Here is a 13,575-nt window from a genome sequence, read left to right as displayed (position 1 = left end):
TAATGTTCGTTTTCAAAACTGTGCAAGAAGAACTATTGCAGTTTATAACACAGCAGGTAGACGGCATCTTGAACACTGCGATCTTCCCTCCATGCAATCAAGTCTGGCGCCTTCTGTTTGTGCCACAGATTCCCAAAATGCTTTGCGTTCACCACTGGTAATACGTCACAATGACGTCACATTAGCAATCTCAATACACTCGTTTAATCGATCTCTCTCATAATACCGTAATACTCTACTCCGCATAATACAAAAAGCATCAATGAAGCGACTCGACGGCCTAAAATTACGCTTTAGAATTTGTAACGGAGGCCTGGGCTCAACTGTCAACTTGAGATTTGAATCCGTGGCGGTAAGTAGTTCTGCACAAAAGAGGGGTTTTAAAAGACACTCCGTTGTTGTTTCTTATTTATTTACTCACGTGTGCCGTCAAACTGTAGTATAAACGCATAAGTAATAACAGCGTGCTGATCTACTTCTGTGATATTGCTCATATATATATATATATATATATATATATATATATATATATATTTTATAATGTGGTGCTGTATTTAAACTATTTTCAAGAAATATATAGGGTACCCCAAAATAGTGTTACAGTACAATGCCTATAAGGTACATCATAACTTTACTAGATGTTAAAAAGACCAAGATTTTGTATGGATATTTTAATGTATTTATTAAACAATCATGATCTTAATCTATAGACCCCTTTTCAGTTGGTAAACATGGTGACGTTTTTTGTGGGCGGAGCTTAGGTGGAGGCAGGACGATCCCTCTGGCCGCTTCCCTAACGTTAGTTTGCAAGTTTTGTCAGCTTGTTTTTTTAACAATGACTGGAGAAAATCCGATTTTATCTTAATGTGCAAGGTCACTCACTGTCCAGGACCGCGATTGTTATTTACAAAAGTAAATTTTAACGGAGGGAACCAGATTGGCTGACCCATACATGCTCACTCAATGGATGGACGATCTGACAGGATTAAGCTAGGCTAACTCCGGTCGAGTGGCCTGACTTATGTTATACACCTATCCGATAGAGAAACAGAGCGTAAAGAGAAACTGAGGGCATATACATCTTTAGATGCCTATAACTATGTGCTGAGAGGGCATATACATCTTTAGATGCCTATAACTATGTGCTGAGAGGGCATATACATCTTTAGATGCCTATAACTATGTGCTGAATGGTCATGTACAAGACTTGTGTGGTACGATCCGCAGTCTGCCTAGCCAGCGCCAAGAAGACGACAATGTAAAGAGTGACATTACGGTGCCATTTTAATGATGTGAATATTTTCTAGAAATAAAAATTCCAGATACAGCATATTCATGTTTCATTGATTCTAGCACTCAACAACACAACAAGATGACATTCAATAATAATAATAATAATTTAAGCTCCTTATTATGTAGCCGAATCTGTGCTGGTTTGTATTGGCCGCCTCCAGTTTTCACTTTGTTTTGCCTCCAGCTAGCGCCGTGACGTAATTGTGACGTCAGCGCAAAAGGGGTCTGTTCCAATTAATTTTCTCTGATATTCTTAGGCAGTTGCGTGCACAGGGGAGGAGGGGTCGTATTGCGGTGCCCTCTGGAACCCCGTTTCACCCCTCCCTCAGCAGAGGTCTGTGCATGCCACTGTTCTCAGGAAAAGATGCTATAATGTTATTAGTTTACCGATCCCCTCAGACTTGTTGCATAAGCAAACAACCACAATAAAACATGCATTTGTATTAAAATTCATCTTTCAAACACAAAGCAGCACAATTCAGCTCTTATTAAAATTTGATTCTCGCACTTGAGCTTTTATTTGTATGCGCATGCTAATTAACGCAGCGCGATTGCTAGCTAGTTAGCTGCAGGTGTGGGGTTTCACTGATGTCATCAGGCACTACTGAATGACTGTAAAGAGGGCATTGACAGTCTCTTTACCTTTATTTAAAACACTCAGGCAGAGTGTTACAGTGTAAGAGAGCTCAGGTACAGTCCCAGCAGCCCACGCTCAGCCAACTCACTCCTCATCCAAAAGTGTTTTAACATTTTGCCCCAATTACACAGGCCTCTATGAATAGCAAATAAACATCTATGAAATCATGTTTTAAAAACACTTCTAATTCATGACAATCCATGTCGGCTAATCCGCAATTGATCGTTGCAGACGGTACGAAATGTAAACAGCATTCTGTTTCCATTTTTTCCCCTTATGCCGTCAGCAAGTACCTCTGTCCGTTCCTCTGATGTGCGTTCTCTAGAGTTAGAACTGGGACACTCTCCTGGCTGGAGGGAACCTTGCATGCTTTACAGAGGATCAATATCAGAACCAGTATGAGCAGAGCTACAACGATGTTACACACGATAGCCACCACTGCGGCGGTGGACAGTCCTGTGGCAGAGATGGAGTCTTCTCGGTCACATAGCTGCATCGCTGACACCGAGACAGCCTCCCTCGGATCAGCTGTCAGTCCCAGAAGATCTGTGACCTGTGAAGCTCAGCGCTTCAAAGCCCTACTTGTTGATGTCACCATCACTCTGCTGTCATTATTATTTGTCACCCAGGGGTCCTCTTGATCGTCTGATCCTGTGTGAACAAGTGCGTCCTACTTTTCACATCTGTTATGTTCACAGATTAAGGACAGACTGTTTCAGTGTTGGAGGAAGACTTTGAAACTGGTCTGATGATGGATCAAGAGTGAAGCCTGAAGATGGTTTTCGGTTTGAAGAGCTCTTACTTTAAACGGCTTTACATCGCTGTCATTCGCTCATGGACTTCTGTTTTTTTTTTCTCTTTTCTTTGGCTCAGCTTTGTTCTGTGAAGTAGGAGCAATGCAAAGCAGAGTGGTTTTCTTTTGGATGAGATCTTGGATGTCATCAATTCATCTTAGGCTTTCTTTCCTATCTGAAAGAGAGAACATTTAAACGGGTATAACAATACTGTATTTCACAAAATCTGTAGGATGAAAATGAGTTGATCACTACACACTGATGTTGTAAGCTTTTTTAAATTTGTTCCATTTTTCTATTAAAAGTAACATTATTCACAGTAGAGTCAGCAGTGTGGTAAAATGACTGCCTTAAAATCTTGTTCCTTTCCTGGTGTGCTCAATGAAGCCTTCCTGAGCTTCTGCCTGATTACTGTCTGTCTTAGAAACTCCCATCTGAATGCACAATGGATTTGGCATTGCTTTTAGACACACACACACACACACACACACACACACACACACACACACACACACACACACACACACACACACACACACACACACACACACACACACACACACACACACACACACACACACACACACACACACACACACACGTAAAGAAGACTACATGCTTATGCTCTACCTGAAGTTCAATCCTGGTAAAATAACATAACATATTGGAGGATGTGTTGAGCCTGTAAATGATTTCTCTTCTCTGTTGCTCATAGATTGTAGTGGGAAGTCCTAGCAGGCCCACTCCTCCACAGTTCAGCCATGTAGAGAGGGGCACAGAACTGTACACTATACAGTGAGTGTCTCTGAAGAGGGGCTCCTCCTCCACAACCACATTTACACACATACACTTACATGAATAATTCATTCCCTTCGCTTTAAACATGATGTATTATATCAGAATAACATGATGGTCAAAGTTATAAAAATTGTGTCATCATTTACTCACCCTCATGTCATTCTAAACACTTTCTTTTGTTTCGTGGAACAGGATGATGTTTTACTAGGGTATCGGGTGCTCTAGCACTGTTTAGTGTGTGGCTGGTCTGCTATAAATATTTCTCGCATTTTTAGGTTGGTCTGCTTGTTGTCTTACAGCGCTCGTCAATATCAAAATCATTGAGATGGCCAATCAAAGACGGGGCTTAGTTAAGCGTCCGCTTTAGTTTAACAGTGAAACAAGAGTGTGTGGTAATATTTAAGTAGCTAAGCATTTATTGTTTGGCAATTGTTTTTACGATGGTAGTATCCAGTAATACAAACTACTAAACTTTTTTTTAATATTACATTTTGCAAATATATCATTTACATGGTTCATGTATTCGCATAACTTTGTTTTAAAAAGTGGGTGGGAGGTTGTGTATGTGTGTGCAAAAAATAACATTACGATGTCCAAAAATCTATTTCAATAGTACACTGAGTTTAATATATCTATATAGAACTCATGTTTAATGTGATTGTTTCATCCTTACATCTACTACAATACAATATGTTGTTAGTCCCGAGATTCTTCATGTTATCGGTGACCAAAAAGTTGATGGTCCCCATTGACTTCCATAGTAGTTTTTCTTTTCATACTATGGAAGTCAATGGAGCCCTGGATACAGACATTCTTAAAAATAACTTCTTTTGTGTTCAGCAGAAGGAGGAAATTCATTCAGGTTTGGAACAACTTGAGGGTGAGTAAATGATGACAGAGTTTTAATTTTTGGGTGAAATATCCCTTTAATGTGGAGTGACAGATTGCTGTAGCATTTCAGTTCAAGCAAAGCGTAAGTACATGTGAACCAATAATATAATCCGCTTTACTACTAGTTATACTCGATAGTTGTAAAAATGAGCTCTAAAGAGGAGTATATGGACTGTATTACATACTCGTACTTTTTACTTAACCTGTTCCTAGGTATTTAATAAGTTTGAATAAAAACATCATGAAAACAAGTTATGACAGCCCCTATTTAAATGTTTATAATTTTTGAAAAATAAATTGGAGTAGAAACATAATTATCAAGAAACAATTATCTTTAAAAAGTTATTATAAAACTATTGTGTGCAATTTAAATGTTTGTATACAAATTGCTTTAGAAAAGACTTTTTTTTCTTGAGAAAACTGACATGTATGTATACTGCACCCGATATAAACGGTATTCTAAATGTAAAATAGAGGAAATGAGCATGCACAATTAAATATCCAATATAAACCGATATCTATAAATGAAAAAATCTCTAATATAGTCCGATAATCATTATGGTACCAATGTACTTTGCATACACATTTTTGGATCCCCTTGTATGCTTTCATTGTATAGGTAAAAAGCATAGTGTTCCTTCTTCAAAATATCCTTGTATTTGACAGAAAAAAAGTCATACTATTATGAAATGACATTAGGGTCAGTTTTGGGTGATCTATCAGAGTCAACCTTCTGTCCAGTCACACAAGGAAAGAGAATAACAGCGAGGTCTCAACAGCAGGGGTGGAGAATCCCCAATATCGGCTGTTTTCGACACAAAATCTCAGAAGCTTCTAACAACATGTGTAGCTTTTTTTTTTATTCCCCTCAACCACAACAACAGAGCTTTACGTTCCCTTTAATCGCCAGAGATTTATTTTGAAACGCCCATGAATCACCTGTCTGTGCTCTGACCCAGCAAAGCTGTAAAGAGCTGTGTATGTGTTTACAATTCTAGGAGGAGGCTTTGCTGCCTCACTGTAGGGAAATAATGGTGGGATGCCAGAGGTCTCGTTTCCAGACGAGGAAGAGGGAAAGGGAAGGAGGAGTCACGCTAAAAAGCTGTCAAGGGCGAGTGTAACATACAGTGTGTAATTACACAGGCCCCATAAAGAGTCTGTTACAAAAGTGCTTGTCAGCCATACACAATGACTTTTACCCAAAACCCACCCTCGACGAGACTCACATACACTGCCAGGCAGCATATTAAAACAGAGATGCTTCGAGAGAATAGCACTAGCAGTATTATTCTGGGTGTCATTTAAGTGGAAGTGTGTATGTGTGTGTGCTGCCAGTGTGTTATCCTGAACTCGTTTCTTTCTGGAAGTGGTGGGTGGCTTCCACAATAACTGCAAACCTCCTGAGGGTCTCCTGGCTGAGGTGATCTCATGTATTACCTAAAATTGCCTCAAGCCACTTAAAGGGAACATAACCTTTATTCCTAACCTCCTTTTGGACTCTTATCATATAGTTGTTGTTTTTTACATTTTTTTAGTAGTACCCTGCTTAAGCAAACAAATTAAGCAGGGTACTACTTTACAATGCAAAATATACTTCTGCAAAAGGGGCATCACTGTTTGGGATGCTGGGAAGTGAAATGGATTAAACATGGCTATCCTTACTCAATAGTTTTTTTCATTAATCTGTTTATTCACACAGCAGACATGAGATCACATAAATTATCCCTCACACCCGGGGCTCCAGGCAAAACCAAAAATGTTCCATATAAATATCACTTTGTTTTAAAAGAAACATTTCTACGATCAATAGATGGATAGATAGGCAATATCATTGAGCTACCTTATGGCAAACGGCAAAGCAAACTTTAACATTAGACATTAAGGGCCAGGTTTACTAAGCAGGGCAAATTAGCGTGAGAGCGCAATTCCAAAAAAATGCAGATGGGAGAGGAAAGTTCTACGCGTGATCTACTGATGACACACCAATTAAAGAACACAGATGCTGCCGGATCATTTCCATAATGACCAACGCAATCTATGAGCAGCGCAAATCAGCATCTGTTTTAAGACATGACTTTTTGGGGGGGAATGGTAAATAATAGAGTAAACACTAGTAAATTGACTAGCGCAGACCTTAGTAAAACACTTTGCATGATTCATTTAAATACTCTCCTCCCATAAATTTTGCATCTGAAAGGAAAACTTAAATGCAAATGCAAAAAGCTCAGTGTAAAAATAACACTGTTCACGCCGTTCAGCGCAAATTTTTCACTGCGCGTCTTTCGTAAGGACAAGCTGCACTAGTCGTTAGTAAACCTGGCCTAAATGTTTATATAATGATACCATAAGTTTTGCTTTTCGTCAGTGGTTTTCAGAGTGAAGACAAGCATTTTATGAAATGGTATATCATGGCGACATGTTGTCAACATGTGAACGTAACATGATTGACTGGTTTTCACTGAGGAGAGAAGTAGGACATTTCAACTCGGTTATTCCCACTTCCGACGTGGCTTAATACTCAAGTAAATCTGAAAATGTGAATATTTTTGACTCATTAATAAGTCATTTGCTTGTGAATTGGATATCACAACTCACATTGGGTTCAGTGCTGCTTGTAGGTAACTGGGGAGCATGACATGATATCTGACAATACCAAGTTTTCTACTCTTTTGCTAATAGTGACTACATTTTAAACTATTGTCGCATTTGTGGCACAGTCTAGAGCCCTTAATGACATCCCAACTCAATTAATTGTCAAGCTGCAGAACAGGAAGTAGATGTCCCCTTCATTGTGGGGGAACACAAATGCACACAGATTGCTACCCAGAACGCCAGCTCTCCAAAGCCAGAAGGAAATGGCCATAGGCATGGTATTGTGTGCGAGTGATCACATTAAGGTGTTCATAATAATGCTTTACATTGCAAATGAACTTGCATTGTTTTTACCCTGTTTTTACTCTGACATACAGCATAGCCATGTTCAGAATCTCACGCTAGTGAGTAAACCCCTCACATTTCAGCAAACATTTTAATATATCTTCTCAAGGGACAATACTATAGAAATGAAACTTGGGTATATTTTAAAGTAGTCAATGTGCTGCTTGAATAGCAGCAGTATATATTTACTGTCCTCTGAAAATAACTCAACATACAGCCTTTATAGTCAAAATAGCTGGCAACAAAAGTGAGTACACCCTAAGTGATAATAGCTGTACGTCGTTTAACCATGCAAAGCCACATGTCCATTTCATCATGTTCATGTTTTTGTCTGCTTGACAGGATCATACAAATTTGTGTATCTTGTATTAGAGCAGTTACAATTTGTGCTTTAAGTAGAATGGTGTGGTGGTGGTAGCATCATGGTCTGGGGCTGCATGAGTGCTGCTGGTACTGGGAAGCTGAGCTTCATTGAGGAAAACATGGATTCCAACATGTACTGTGACATTCTGAAGCAGAACATGATGCCCTCCCTTCAGAAACTGGGCCGAAAGGCATGATAACGATCCCAAACACACCGCCAAGATGACAACTGCCTTGCTGAGGAAGCTGAAGGTGATGGAATGGCCAAGTATGTCTCCAGACCTGAACCCTATTGAGCACCTGTGGGGCATCCTCAAGCGGAAGGTGGAGAGGCGCCATATGTCTAACATCCAGCAGCTCTGTGATGTCATTATGGAGGAGTGGAAGAGGATCCCAGCAACAACCTGTGCAGCTCTGGTGAATGCCATGCCTAGGAGGATTAAAGCAATGCTAGATAACAATGGTGCTCACACAAAATATTGACACTTTGGACACAGTTTCGACATGTTATCTTAGGGTGTACTCACTTTGTGGCCAGCTATTTTTACAATAATGGCGGTGTGTTGAGTTATTTTCAGAGGACAGTGCATATATACTGCTATACAAGTAGCACATTGACTACTCTAAAATAGTACAAAGTTATATAATAAAGTTTCATTTCTATAGTATTGTCCCTTGAAAAGATATACTAAAATGTTTACTGAAATGTGAGGGGTGTACTCACTTGCGTGAGATACTTTATATATAAAATGTGAGTATTTTTGCACCTCATGGTGCGTGATTCTCCTTGATTGTTATATAGCTTGCAGTAATGCCATAGGAGATGGGCTGGGGGTTTTCTATGTAAATCAGACAGCGTTAGGGGGAAACACAACTTACTGAACTCCTTTGCATCAGTGAAAATGAATGTGGAATCCATTTGGCAACAGACTACTCATCCATGTATTCAATTCTACTCATCCATGTATTCAATTCTACTCATCCATGTATTCAATTCTACTCATCCATGTATTCAATTCTACTCATCCATGTATTCAATTCTACTCATCCATGTATTCAATTCTACTCATCCATGTATTCAATTCTACTCATCCATGTATTCAATTCTACTCATCCATGTATTCAATTCAAGTCATGAAGATGCAAAAGTTGCTCACTGCACTTTAACAGCTGGTTCCAGACAGGCATGCAAAGAAAATAAACATGATGAATTGATGAAAAACACAAACTCATGAACCCAACTCATTAAACAAACAAACAAACCACCTCGCCAACTGCTGTGGACCTGGCAGCATCTGCGGCAACACCATTCCAGAGCATTCAATGTCAATTCCATCAAATTCAGCCATGAGGGCGAGCCAGAGTGGCACAGAGCTCATTCAGATCTCAATGCATGACTGGGTAGCCATCCATCTGAGATGATTTTCAATGAGTCAGTCACCCTGCGCTCAGTGCGCTGGGCCTGCTCCCTGATTTCTCCTCTCATAGCACAAACATACATGAGATTGGGAGGCAGCACCAACATTCACATACTCTGGGCTTATGAGAAGTTGCGAGATGCTAGCATACCCTGCAGCCACCCTCGACCATCTGAGCAAGAAAGCTCTGTCCAGGGATGTACAGTGCGACATCAACGCCGGTGGTTTATTTTGTGACATGCAAACCTTTTTCTTTTTTCAAACTGTATTCAACATGAATGTCCTTTAGCAGTCACCCACCAGTTTAAGAACGAACGACACTACTTATTGTTGTTTTCAAAGATGGTAACAGACGTTTTATACTAGTGCCACAATTGTGTGGCCTGTTCTACTAAACTTTCAACTTACCAGTGCTATGTGTAAAAAAAGGTTTACGTACTGCCATGCTGTCACAATCTTCAGGGAGACTCTGTAATAGATGGAGCCCTGACATTTAGAAAGAGGGACTAGCAGAAAGATAGACGTAAAGCAAATGGGAGACAGTGAGGAAAGGGCAAAGTGTGATATTATGGACTGCACCAAAATGCCACATCATATCACTATTGTTCCCTGCTAACTGACATCCTCTCCAAGCATGTTGTTTTGTCGGCACAGCCTCAAGCGTGGCCGCGTTAAAAGTCATGTCCCCCAGCAGAACTCTGAGAGGTGCTCTGAATACAGACAGGAGTCTCAGCTGCTGAATCTAGGGATTGTGTATCAGACAGTGGTGTTCTGAAATGAGGAGGCAAAGTCCTCACAGTTTTTTTTTAATCAAATCTAAATTCATATCCCAGTTATATTTCATGTTGCTAAATTTTCATAAATAAACATTACATCAAAAAAGAGAAACCAAATACAATAAAATGGTGTATTTTTACATTATGTAAATAATGTTATATTTATTAAAACCAAATATATATATATATATTGTGTGTGCTAATTTTGCACTTCATGACAACTGTGAGGGGGGTGAATTTTTTTTTTATAACTCATCTGTTTAAATTATATTAAGCTTTAAAGTTCTGCATGGCGTTGCCACTTGAGTGACATGTTTTTGTTTTGTTTTTTACTTGAGTGACAGGTGGAGTGCCGCTGCTGTAACTACTAGCTGTTAGTCTGTTAGCCATCACATCACCTCACCCAATCCTGACTTTTTGCCCATTTTCGTTTATCTGGGAATGGCTCATGGTGACATGCCACCAAGATGGCGATGGCCGGCTCCGCCCACTTTGGGCTTCAAAAATGCTCTTCAGAAACCTACGGGTGACGTCATGGACACTACGTTTTTTTTTTACAGTCTATGGTTGAAACTCTCTTCACATCCTGATATCAATCAATAATAGAAGTGGTCTAAATATTAAAACATGTAGATATATCTTCTGTGGAAAAAAAAGAAAAGAAAAGGGGACTCTTCAACTGTCGATTTACAATCTGATCGTGTGTAGCCTATAGAAAGCCTTCCGGTGGACCCCCATGGGACCTTATTTCGGAATAAATATTGTATGGTAGTAAATGGTGAGAGACAACAAATATTTGGATCCCGTTTGAATTGTGCCCTGAATTACACATATGATGTTTGTCGATTTAAAAGATACATTTTAAAGTCAAGAAAGTCACAGTTTGATGTAAAACTGTTGAGGTATAAGACTGTGAAAACACGTAATTACAAAGACTACAAACCCAAAAGGCGCGCATGTGACGTCATACCTGTTCACTCAATGAATGAAGCTAACTTTACTGAAGCTAATGTCTGTCATTTTTTTATAGTCTGACGTTATAATCGTAACTTTACGCCGTGATGCCTGTGTGTTTTGTACCAGACTGCACACATGCGAGCTTGGTGACGTACATAGTGCGAGACGAGAGATGTAGTTCATTGAGCGATTTTCACATAAAACTAAATGTTACTTTTTGACTTTTATAATTATCTTTTAAATTGACAAACATCATATGTGTAATTCAGGGCACAGTTCAGACGGAATAAATAGATAAGTTGTCTGGCGCCATTGACTACCATACATATTTTTTTCCAAAATAAGGTCCCATGAGCCAGAAGCGGAGGGGAGGGACTTAGGATGAATGTCAAAATAAAAGACTTCCATTATCACAAGACGTATAAACAAAATTGAAAACCCAAAACAATTAAACACAGTACACATTCAAAATGGACAATGTAATAACATTTACGGCACATTTAAGGAATACGGAATTAAGGAATAATATTTGAAAATAATAAAGAGAATAATATAAAGTAAATAATATAACCAAATCATTAACACCAAGGACCCCAAAATATGATGATTTTCTACCTAAAATATGAAGAAAACAATAAGTTTTCAGGTATATGTTGGCTTTTATGGTCATTACTGCCATGAAGGAATTATATTATTTATTTGTATTAAATTGATAATTGTTTTGCTGACATTTTATTTATTTATTTATTTAACTGGTGCTGTTGAAAGAAGAAAATACACTAATCGTATGAATACTCCCTATCATATAGCCTACCCTCGGGGGTTCAAGGGCCAGTTTTAAAACCCATATATCAGAGTTTATGAATAAAGTCAATTTATTATATTCATAATATGACTAAGAATACTGTCAATAATGTTGGCAATAAGAGCTTATGTGAGTTATTTGTGAAATACACACACAAACATCTATTTTGAAATAATTATTATTGGTCCATGCATTGTAACTAAGTCAAGGTTTTAGACGCCACTGACATTCACTGTATGGACAATAACAGTTAAATAGCCTACTTTTCAAAATATATTTTTGCGTTCCTCGAAAGTTAAGCAGCCTACCGGTTTGGAACAACCTGAGGAATAGGCTAATGTTTATCCAGGCTAATTTATCTAGACGGAATTTTGGAGTGTGCCTATGATGCTCAAATATGCGGTCTGAGAACCGTTCATACAGGACGTGTTCTTCGGTTAAAATCAGCTAGGCATACTTAGGCTACATGGCGTAACCTAATGGTGACCGCATCTCAAGACCCGTTTTTGAAACTTGAACGACTTTCAACGGCACGCTGGAGCGAGAGGGAGAGGCAACGGCGAGACGCGTGTGTAGGCTATAGAAAATACGCTAGCTAGCCGATAATAATAAAAGCGCAGACAGAACGTGTCCTCTGTGAATGCACCTAGACAGCTCACTGGTTTTTAAAACACTGCCACTGATTGATTGACTTTCCGTTATTAGTAACGCATGTCGGTTTACACTTAGCCTACTTTTTACGTGTTGTGTAAATCGATTGGATAAAAAGATTACCTGTAATCGATCGACAGTTAACCTTTTTAAAAGAGGTATGAAGACAAATGATCAGAAAATAATACGCAAAAAACATATTAATAAAAAAAAAGACATCCCTCAGTTTACTTTAACATAATGTTGCAAATAAGCACTTTTTTCCACTTACCCGACAAATGCGAGCGCGATGTTGACATGGCTTCAGAGGGCTACAGCATTTACAATACCTGTCTGGATATGATGGTCCATGCTGCGTGTGTGAGACAGCAGCAGCATGAGATGAGCTCAACTGGCTCCAATGACGCGTGTAAATCCCCACACACAGGGCGCAGGAGGATATGCGGCCAAAACGATTGGGAGACTGAGCACAATGATAAGATAGATCAATAAAAGTCAGTCATTAATAGAAATTACTGCATTAAAATAGGCTACATTAAGCCTAATGATACAATCATTTTATAGAATTGGGCTTAAAGACAAAAGACGAGGCTGAATAAAGCTATAGGCTACTTTTTGTGAACCTCATCTTTTACCCCTTAATGTGGGGCATAAATGACATACACAAAATTAAAACTTTGCTGCATAAGTCATTCTGAATAAACACATAAGAAACATATATTTAGAAAGCCAACACATGAGTTTACAGTTCAAGAATCAGAATTAGCCTACACACTGTTATTAATATGGAGATATAAGTAATATGGCTCAAACATAGAAAAACAAAAATAAAATAAATGTTTTTAAATCTATGAAAACTATAATGTGTCCGTGTAAACGTAGAAACACAATTAGGCTGAAGACACAAGTCTGCTCATGCTTCATTTCAATTTTGATGATGTTATCTCTAAAACTAATGAATTTTATGAAACATTTTCTAAGACCATGTCATGTGAGTTTTTAGAGAAGGCTGATTCTAAACACCTACTTGCTGTCTAGTGTCTAATGTCTGGCAAGGTGAACAGCTCCATTCAAGTTTCTATAGAGGGTTTTCACTAGACGTCATCAATCCGGAAGTCGGCCATTTTGGAGGCACTGTGAGCGTAAACAATGCCACTGAACTGAACGGACTTGCATATTTGGCTTATTATTGCTGATGAAAAATGGTCGTGTTTTGGTCTGTACTAATCGTTCGAACCGGGAAAAACCATTTCGA

At 38.9% G+C, this 13,575-nt stretch overlaps 1 protein-coding gene across 2 annotated transcripts in view; it reads left to right on the top strand.

Moving 5' to 3' along the window:
- LOC143740803 (dynein axonemal intermediate chain 1-like) overlaps positions 1–2,326 on the top strand; it is a 40,325-nt gene extending 37,999 nt beyond the window's left edge. Inside the window, exons 19-20 of one of the 2 annotated variants that reach the window (XR_013204902.1) lie at positions 1,551–1,627; positions 2,217–2,326. The gene's annotated coding sequence lies outside the window, so the exon portion shown is untranslated. Of the gene's footprint in view, positions 1–1,550; positions 1,654–2,216 lie in introns of those variants that run through there. The other variant, XM_077232853.1, reaches the window with a different exon arrangement.
- The last annotated feature ends 11,249 nt before the right edge of the window (positions 2,327–13,575 follow it).

The sequence above is a fragment of the Siphateles boraxobius genome, unplaced genomic scaffold, assembly GCF_051911475.1.
Source record: "Siphateles boraxobius isolate OS27281-9 unplaced genomic scaffold, OSU_SipBor_1 18, whole genome shotgun sequence".
NCBI classification, from domain to species: Eukaryota; Metazoa; Chordata; class Actinopteri; order Cypriniformes; family Leuciscidae; genus Siphateles; species Siphateles boraxobius.
Note: the sequence above shows the minus strand (reverse complement) of the source record. Positions and strands in the feature narration are given on the sequence as shown.